Here is a 10,229-nt window from a genome sequence, read left to right as displayed (position 1 = left end):
CAGATTGATGATGAGGACGACCGAGAAGCAAACTGCGCAACCTGGTTACTTTTGGCAAAGACTGCACAGCTGGAAGCAATATAAGAGGGAGCATTGGAGCATGTGTCCTCCTCACTTCGCAAAGTGCTGCGATGGACAAAAGACGAGAATCGTCAGTGTAAGCATGGCTGACTACTCTTCCCGAGCATGACCCTGATGCCACCTGTCCTCGTCTATTGGTGGCTGCACTTCGCGAAGCACGGAGCCCCGTGCTCCTGTGTTCCCTCTCATATTGCTTCTGGCAGTTCACAGGATATACCAAATAAATCACTTTTTGGGATGAATGCTACCACAGTCTGCAACACCTTCATCTGCATCTCATTCTGGAGCCTCTCTGGCACTTGCCTCATTTTGTCCACAAGGTATGCCCCAAAATGGCCAAGGCCATCTGGTTTTTTCTGCAGGATTTCTCCGAGCATGTCTATTTCTTTGTCATATTTATCTATTTTACTTTTTTTTTGCGTGGACCTGCGCTGGGCATTTCAGGCGCAAGCTCAATTGTGGCATTTGGGGCAGGAACTGAGCTTGGCGCAGGACTGGACGGCGGGGCACACTCGTTGGTGTACATCTGCTCGAAAATCTGCTCTGCACTTTCTTGTGCCGTGTCGTCGCAGTTGTATTGGGGCACAATATACGGAGGCTTCGCATGGTTGTGCGGCAGTGCCTCCACGTTGCCCGAGGTCCTACAATACGGTAAAAGATAAGTAAGTACCTCCAGTTTCAATCAGGGAAATGAGGCTTTTTAAAGTTTAAATGCACTTGATGACAATGGTCTGCTCGAATTATTTAAAATACAGCAAATACAAATAATTTGAAAAAATTATTTTCAACATGGCCTGCAAGAAATAACATTGGGCCTTGGTTTTCTTGTTCTGTGAAAAAAAATTTGTAAATCATGGAGGACTGCCGAAACCGCACATGATTTGGATTATAGGGTTTTTAGCGTCCCAGAGTGAAGGCCTCATGAAATTTCGACCACCTGGGGTTTTAATGTGCGTGCACTGACATCACACAGTACACGGGCATCTAGTATTTCGCCTCCATCGTAAGCGACCGCCGCGGCCGCGATCGAACCCGCGTCTCTTTCGAGTCAGCAGCAGAGCGCCATAACCAATGAGCCACTGCGGCGGCACGAAACTGCGCATGACAGCATACATTTAGTGAAATGTAATGATAACCTCCAAATGGACTTACGGTCTACTGAGCATTGTGTCCCGCAGGAAGAGCAGCCTTTCGAAGAAAGCCCAGGTTGGTGTCTCAACTTTGTCAGCACCAGCCCCGCTCTTTTTCGCCTGGATACGCCCTTTAAACACCCTCGTGAAGGTGTCCCGTAGGCTTTTCCACCGATTCTTCACACCGGGAACTGCGTAGGCATGAAAAGCGCAGTAAATCGGCTATCAGGTGAAAGCCTGTATCGAAATTAATCATGCATTTGGCATGCAAATCTGCTGCCCGGCTGAGCGCATATTCTAGCGAACGATTACGATTGCTCGACTTTAGACAGCTTGCCACGTCCTAAAACACAGCACTTACGAAACAACGCACTCAGCGTACGGTGTTTTGTTTACAAAACCACTCACCTGTTGCACCGACCGCTGCGGCTACTCGGCGCCACGCCTCTTCTGAAACGTTGCGCGCCTTATAGTTTTTGTTGCAAGTCCCAAAGAACCCGCTCACACTCCACGGCGTCGATGAGCCTCTCATTGAAGCCTTGGGCTTGAGCGTGTGCCATCGTAGTGCAAATGTACTATCAGCGTCAATTGAAACGCGAACAAGCCAATTGAAACGCGAACAGCACAACTCGCATATATTATACTAGGGAGGCAAATTACATGAGCAGTTGATTTTCCCATCGAAGCCGAAAAGACCGCTCTTCTGAAATGTTAATAGCCCACGCCTGTATTTCACCTCCAGCCTCTAATATGCTTGATTTTTTGTGGTCGCGTTTCAGGTGTTTTGTTCGCGTTTCATTTGACGCTGATAGTAGTACATACGGGTACTCGAAAAAAATGGCCTGGCTTAGCTTATGGTTAAGCCTAGGATGCGAAGCATACCGCCGGTGGAGGCTGCGCGTCCGCAAGCGAGTGCACGAGTTGAGCCCCAGCTTTCACAGCTGTTGTGACGTCAGCGCCCCTAGCAGAAGGAGCGGGAGTTAGGCCGCCGGTGGAGGCTGCGCGTCCGCAAGCGAGCGCACGAGTTGAGCCCCGCGGCTTTCACAGCTGTTGTGACGTCATATCACGTGGTGCGTTGATGTAGGTCAAGTGGTAGCTACGCGGCCGCGCGCGGCGCAGCAAGGAAGAGCTCGGTTGTGCGGCTAGTATGCTTCGCATAAAAACTTGTCAACGCAAAATGCGGCGCTTTCGAGAAAGCTCGCGAAATTACCGGCAGTGAAGTACGTACGCTGCCGGATCAGATGCTATTGGATAATCGCGTAAACAACTTCCGAGCGACGGGTGAAATTTTTTTTCAGTGCAGATCGGAGCGACACGACAAGCGACACGGGCATTTCGCTTCGCGCGTCGGCGTCGCTCATCGCTTGCCGCCGTCGCGTTCGCGTGAGTTTTCGCGCACATGGAGTTCAGCCTTTAAAGGGCAACTGTCCAAGGGTCTCGACATTTTAGAAAAAGAAGCCCAGTGCATAGATGAGGCATCGAAGATAACCTCTGCAAAATACTAGCGCCATGCGGGCCCCTAAAAGCTGTAAAAATTGAAATCAAAGCCCGTTCGTTCTTTCCTTCCAAAAGCGAACGTCCTCATGCTCCGCTCTGGCTCCCGAGCCTTTGGGTTGACGTCATACTTACAACTTTCACTAAAGTCATTCCATTGGTGCGTCGTTCTGACTGACGGGCGAAGGGTGGGCGCAGCCAGTTCGTCGCGTGGTCTGCTCGTTTCGCGCGCGCTTTCCGCAGCGCCTTCCGTTTTTGCACACGCATACAAGCCCGCATGGAGGAAAAAAAACTGAGGAGGGAGCGTACGGCGACAGCCTTGAAGCGGGAGAGTTGGTCTCCCCCCCTCCAGAACACTACGCTAGTCGCCGTGCCATTTCGCGGAGCCGAGGAAAGGCCATACTGCGCATGCGCGAGGAGCAGTGACGTCACACGGTGTACAGCTGGCGCGCCGCCGCCGCCGTGCGGGAGACTCAAAGGTGCCACCGCTGCGTCTTTCCGAACACCCGAAAGTGCAGCAGCGGAAATTCCGGTTACGTCACTCTAAACAAAAATAGTAAGAAAACAAAACGCACTACGCGCTTATGTTTCTTCGAGTATGTAGTGTAGTGTATAAACTAAAACGCTTCGCTATTAAAATATTTTTCTTCATGAACGCTTACTCCGAGCAATGCACTATATAAATCGCCTGCGTGCGTAGCGCCATCTCTACGCCAGCCGCCGGCGCTCCTTGGCTGGGCGCGCTTGTCGAAACCCGGCGCGCACGTCCGGAGTACCCGAAGGCTCGAGATTTCTTCGGCCGAGTATCGCGGCCACAAAACCGGCGTCAACGGTGAGCACAGCTACAGTTTTCTTATAGAGGTGGTACAAAATGTAAATGAGATCTTAAATTTTTGTTTTGCTTCTCTCTGGCAGGTTGCTGTGTCGTGAAAGCGATGCCACCTTGCTGACTCGAACAAGGTGGCGAGCTGACGCAACACTAAGTTTGTTTGTTTGTTTGTTTGTTGATGGGGTTTAACGTCCCAAAGCGACTAAGGCTATGAGAGACGCCGTAAGTGCAAGTTGAGGCCAAGAAGATGAACAAAAGCACCAAAAAAGAATGAAAAGAATTTCGTTTGCTTAGCCTCATTCTCTTTATGCTGTCAAGAGCTGAGGCACCGAGCACGAGCACAATTGCCCAGTTTAAAGTGCTGATGCCCCAGCTGCACACAGCAGTGAAGTGAAGGCACTGTTCTGGGAGTACTACACTCAGTTTTCCACCTCATGAAGCCTGCATACACAGATGATAGCAGACTCTCTATTGAAAAGCATACTACACGCTCGTGGTGACTCCCTAACAGTCTTGTAAACCCACCAAATAATACCGCATACTACATCTGCAATGTATGGCAACGAAACTCTGCAGCACCATTGTCGGTGTACTGAAAAAACTGCAAGAAGAACTTCCCTAATATTCAGCGCGCAGTTCAAAAGCGAACTGCTTTCACCCCGGTGCCCTCTCATCGACAGGCAGCTCTGACAAGGCATATATTGAAATTATGGGGTGAAACATGCCAGTGCAGAGCAGGCAATGAGGCATGGTGCAGCGCAGCACCTTGGATTCGTGTTAAGCATGTGTGTTTTTGGATTTATGGAGCATTAGAAACTAAGGCTATCCATGTGCCAAGCACAGGGTTGAAAAATGGTTGCTGCGGTCAGAGACCATTAGCTTTTAATGTGCTGCAGTTTGTTTATGATATTTCCTTCTTTTAGGAACTTTACTCACTGTAAATCTGCTGTGGCAATCTTTGCTAACAGTAAATTAAGATTCAAACAGATATTTTTATGTAGAAATTGTAAAATGCTTTTTTTTTTACTTCTTTGGGCTTTCTGCATAAAAAATGTCTTACCGTAACCAATTTTGCATTTAATTCACAAAAGGTTTTCCTTGTTTTATTAGCAAGAAGTTATGTGGGTTGTGGTTCGTGGGGTTTAACATCCCAAAGCGACTCACGCTATGAGGGACGCCGTAGTGGAGGTCTCGGGAATAATTTCGACCACCTGGGGTTCTTTAACGTGCACTGACATAGCACAGTACACGGGCCTCTAGAATTTAGCCTCCATCGAAATGCGACCGCTGCGACCAGTATGGAAACTGCGTCTTTTGGGTCAGCAGCCGAGCACCATAGCCACTGAGCCACCACGGTGGCCTGAAGTTATGTGTAAGGCGCATACGTCTGATGTGAGGTGGCATAAGTTCAATAAAGCATTCTTTGGTTTTGACGTGACTTTGATTTGCCCGAGATTCTGCTTTACCAGGTGTACCTTATTGTTGATTGCATTATCTGAAGTGGTCCGCTATTTCTTTTGTAGCTTACTATCCACCAGCTTCAAGCAATCTATGCGGAATATTTACTTTTTCTAGTTTGTCGTCATATGCTCATGCAGCACTCCCTTCAGCTCTTTTGCTACTGCATATGCTGACTTGGCTCGGTACCCAGCATAATTTTATTGTTTTCCATGTGTTGTGGCTGTTGCTGTATGGTGCTTGGTATCTTCTAATAACAATTTTACTGAATTTTTTGGAGTGGAGTGCTTTCAGCAAGCTTAGAGAGTCAATGCAGTTTACGCTGCTCTCAATGTTCTCACCTGGAGTTGTTCGGTGTGCTTTAAAATTATGTGCAGACTGGGATTTTCATACTTAGTCTGAAAGAGAAATCCGTACCACTATCATAGCCATACCATATTGCCGCCATATTCTGCCCATCACACTTTTGTGCCTGCCGCAATGTCCTATATCTTGTCAATCCCAGTCCCTGATGTAGCACCCTAAAATGGAGTCAAGTCTGTTGTTGTTAAAGTGTAGGAAAATATGTATGCCTGCAGCAGCAATTGCTATATGTGCTATCTTAAGCTATGGCTGGGCTGTGACCAGCGGAAATAAAAGGGATAGGGAATATTTGCTGAAACACAGAGAACAGAGATATCAAAAAAGGATGGGGGCAAAAATGTATGCAAATATGTACGTGAGACCAGGAATCAAACCTATATCCTGGTTCGTGCAACAGAATGGTTTTGCCGCTGCATTACCACAGAGGCCCATTCACGTTTAAGGTTTCATTCAATTAAACGAAGCGGACATGGCAAGGAGACCAATGACAGAGAAGGTGAACACAGAAGAGCAAAAGTAGCTAGGAGAGCATCCGATGTCCATATAGCAATGACTGTATAAAGAAGCTACTTGCACCACTATGAAGTAGTGTGTCATTGCATACTAACGCTGAGCACAAAGCGTGAAACAGTGAAGCACTCTTCATGATGCTGCGTTGATGCATAAAAATCATCGTAATTAATATTGGTGAGGAATTTCTTCCAAATAACTATACTGCAATTATTCTTATACTTTTAACTGCTTTATGAAAATAATTAAGCGACCTCAATAATTTACTTTTGGAGGGGACTTGAAAGTTGCATTGACAAACACTTGAAATCAGAATTATTTTATTTAACATCATGACGATGTTGGGTGTGCCGACAAAAAGCCAATGGAAAAGCTTGATGAGGCCGACACACCCTACAGAGGCATTGCAGTCGTACATAACATGGCACTTTTGGAAAACAAAAGAAACAGAAATAACAAATCTGGTATTAGGTGTTAATCATTTTGGACTCCTTACTTAAATGCCATGGGAGAGTGCAGCTCAACATTTGACAACCATAATTTGTTGGTATCCTTGGTACATACCATTTTAATGTCGCTCACGTAGGGTATTTTTGTTCTCCGCATTGCAAGGCTGACAGCTTTAGCATTGGACAATTAGTTTTATCAACACGGGCTTTATACTGCCGTAGAAGTAAAGTTTCAAACAGCTGTGGCAAACATGTAAGTCTAAGTTCATTGAAAATCGGTTCGGAGTGTTCTAGCCGAGGAGCATTCATTACATTTCGAAAAGCTTTCTTTTGAAGGAGATACAAGCGGTTAATATTCGTAAAAGACGTGGCACCCCATACCAAAAAGCAATAATTTACAACAGAAGAAAACAACGCACTGTACAACATTTTCTTAATCTTCGGCATGAAAGATTTCAGTCGACACAAAATACCGACAACATTTGAAAGCTTGTTCACCACCACATCAATGTGATCATTCCAGTTCAAGTTTTCATTAAAAATAGCACCAAAGCTTTTTACCGCAGGGACTGTTTCTATAAAGTGACTAACCGATCCTTAAATAGAGTGGTGGCATATTTGTCAACTTATTACAAGGCCTGAAAAGCACAGCCTTCGTTTTGGCAGTGTTTATATTTAATAAATTATTTTCAGACCATTCTAGGAGCAACTGCAAACATTTTGTGCCTTGTTTTTCGAGATATGGCAACTGTGCAGCTCTAAAGAATAAAGTGGTGTCGTCAGCATAAATGACGAAAATTGGAAGTCTACTAATACAGACAATGTCGTTAACATAGAGAATAAACAGCAATGGCCCCAAGATACTACCTTGCGGTACACCTGAAACGATGTGCCTAGTATCAGATAAGTCATTGTTTATTTTTACTTGTTGCAATCGAGAACTCAAGTAAGACTGAATTATGCCAAGAAACTGCCCGCAGAAACCCCAGTGCTTGAGCTTAGCTAGCATTATTTTGTGGTTGATGCGGCCGTGGCCTCGTGGCAGAGCACCCGCCTCGGCTTTGGGAGGTGGTAGGTTCAACCCCTGCTGCCGGCTGGGTACCCACCAGTTTTCTCAAAATGGGTGCAAGTCATGCCCCGGCCTGGTGCTCGGCTTCCTAGGGTTGCATTGCTTGGGAAAGGAGCCTGCGCCTTCAGATCCCGTCACTGTGGGCTTGAAGACAGCTACAAAGCAAACTTTGTCAAAGGCAGAGAACTTCGTCACATTCATGAGAAAGGGCCACAAGTCGGGCTTCTACCACACGAGGCGGATTTAGGGTTGCTTGACGGGGGAACATATCTCTGATCCGTCAAGGCAGCTGTGGCCTAGACCCTTTTTCCACGCATCTCACCCCACATGCGCTGAGCACCAGGCCAGGGGAAATCTTGTACCCATCAAAGAAACCGGTGGGTACCCGGCGGCTCTGGGGATCGAACCCCGCAACTCCCGAATGTGATGCGGATGCTTTACCACAAGGCCACCGCTTCGGTGAAATGGGTGCATTCAGGATTTAACACTCGTCATCGTTGTGTTCATGGGCAACCTGCAGTGCCCAGGCAGCACTGCAATCCAGCTGTTTCACATGGCCGCTCTGTGCACGTGCATCTCGCCTCCTTGAGCTGCTTCACAGGTTGGAAACAAACCTTCAGCGGTGCTAGCGCAGTTCATGTTAAAGACAGGCGCAGGCAACAGATAGTGGTTATTGCCACTTTGCAGGCATAGTTGGCACCTTGTGGAATCAGACCGCACCTGTGTCACCAACGTGCATTTGTTTTCAACAAATTTTTATGGGTGGCAGACGAGTTTTCACGCCCTCCCTGTAAGGTGACACATCTCATGAAAAAGGAAGATTGTTTAAATGTGCATCTAAAGCCTGCTGCTGTCAGCTGCTTTGGCAGCAACCACATTATGAATGATTAAATATGTATGTTTGGCTGAAAACATCCCTTGCCTAGATGCTCTCATCTTAGCGCAGTCAGCTGGCATACATTACATGTGGGTTCAGCAGAGCACACATGCTCATGCCTATAAAAGCGAGCAGGTACTGGCATGGAAAAGCACCACAGGTACACCTACAAAATGCTTGCCCCTCTCGCTAGGCTGTGTTGCGGCACTGCAATCAACGCAGTAGGCTTCATCACAGGTTGCCTGTTAGGAATTGAAATATAATGCAACTACTTAGCTTCAAAGTGAACTCTGAACACACCCCTCAGCAGACCTTACACTACCTGCAACTCACATCTGGACATGTCAGTCCTCCTGTTATTGCATTTGTCATGAGCTGTTCGTGCTGTTATGAGCCAAAATTTTATTTTGAGCTTGCAATGCTGAAATATTGCAGTTTTGTGTGTTTCCTATAACTTGTGCTGAAAGATGGGATAGCCACAGCTTTTTGGATGACAGCTTGCATGAGTACCCCATATGCCCTTTAACAAGGAAAGTTTTTGATATCTGTAGTGTTCATAGTTTAGTCACGAAATAATAATACTGTTCATGAAGAATGTGCACTTCACGAGAATCAAGTGTGTGTTTAGTTAAAGGTGCACTGAAGAGGATTCTGAACATGTCTTTTTGCCGCGGGAACTTGATGTACACGTTCCCAGCATTCTTAGGAGCTGCGACTTATTGCCCTGTGTGGTCGATTTCCTCAATTAAATCTAATTAACGTCCGGCTCCCGCCTTTTTTTTGAATTCTGCCTCATACGATGGGCGGAGTCTCCCAACGCGTGGAGTGCCTTTCAGCCAGTTCCGTGGAGGCTTGCCGCTCCGTCATCGGCGGAGTAATACGTAGTAATACGCGGAGTGACTTTTGAAAATGCGCACGTTGTTGGCCGAACTACGTTCAGCCATTTGTGTTTTTGTAAGCCGATGGGATCGACATCGACGATCTCACAGAGCTTGAAAGAGAGATTCTTCGGCGGACGGCAGATTTAGGCGCCATCTCTTACGATAGTACGCCTTTGCGCGATACGACCGAAGGTAGCTGCAGTGGCCATCCGTCCGGCCGTACCACGGACGAAGACTCGGACGCCGATGGCTCCGAGGACGGCTGGCAACGAGTGGGAAACGTGGACTGGTGAGTGATATGAACCCTATTATGCTGGTGGCACGCATCGCTGACATCCGTTTTCTGCGAAGGTGCCAGTGCGACGGCTGCGCTGCCATGCCGACAGCCATCGAGAACGTCTGCTGCCGGGAATGCCCGGCCGCCGTTAAAAAGCAGCCGGGTCACAACTGCATCACAGCGCACCCCGAGTTCGGGTATCTTTGCCTGAACGAGGGTGTGCTGCAGCTTGCATATTTAAACATGCGGCATTACCGGCAGCCAGGCATGGGCGACACCGCGAACGAGTAAGTACAACTGAAAGCTTCACGGATTGCGTAATAACGCTACCGGTGCTAGCTCTTGCAACTACGTTTATTGTCCACAGTGCGATCTAAAGCGCATACGCTTGCGGTGCTCTTCTATTTAAAAAAAACGACAGAGAATGCCTAAAACTTCGTATACAGTACGGAATCACGGTGTGCTATGGCCATAACCACTGCAAAAGACTGCAGCTGTCCACTGCGCAAACAAATGGGATCAGGATAGTTTGCACTGACAAAGCCCATTACTGTGCAGGAGACAGACTCATTCTCCTTTCAGGAATTAGATTACGAGCTATATAGCATAAGAAGCATGGAACCTTTTTTTACCTTACATGCTGTCATTTTCAGAAAAAGGAACCTTCTTTACAGTTTCAGGAACGGCTGAAAATAAGGCAGACCTTATGACTGCTAGTCTAATACATGTCCGGGTTCAGGTACGTCGGGATTTTGGCTGGTTTAAATTAATCTTTATTGCAGTTGGCAGCAACTGCTGAGCCAATTCGAAA

General features: G+C 47.2%; 1 long non-coding RNA gene and 1 pseudogene across 1 annotated transcript; one reads left to right on the top strand and one right to left on the bottom strand.

The window, feature by feature from the left end:
• Positions 1–266: 266 nt before the first annotated feature.
• On the bottom strand, positions 267–1,771 carry LOC149355183 (uncharacterized; annotated as a pseudogene).
• A 7,574-nt stretch (positions 1,772–9,345) lies between these two features.
• Positions 9,346–10,007, top strand: LOC149355182 (uncharacterized). The gene is made up of 3 exons (XR_016289344.1): positions 9,346–9,430; positions 9,493–9,705; positions 10,001–10,007. It is a non-coding gene; the product is annotated as an uncharacterized LOC149355182 (long non-coding RNA).
• Positions 10,008–10,229: the final 222 nt, after the last annotated feature.

This window comes from Amblyomma mixtum, chromosome 3 (genome assembly GCF_055824585.1).
Source record: "Amblyomma mixtum isolate Tamu chromosome 3, ASM5582458v1, whole genome shotgun sequence".
In the NCBI taxonomy this organism is placed as follows: domain Eukaryota; kingdom Metazoa; phylum Arthropoda; class Arachnida; order Ixodida; family Ixodidae; genus Amblyomma; species Amblyomma mixtum.
The sequence above is the reverse complement of the archived record's forward strand: the minus strand, read 5'-3'. Positions and strand labels throughout refer to the sequence as shown.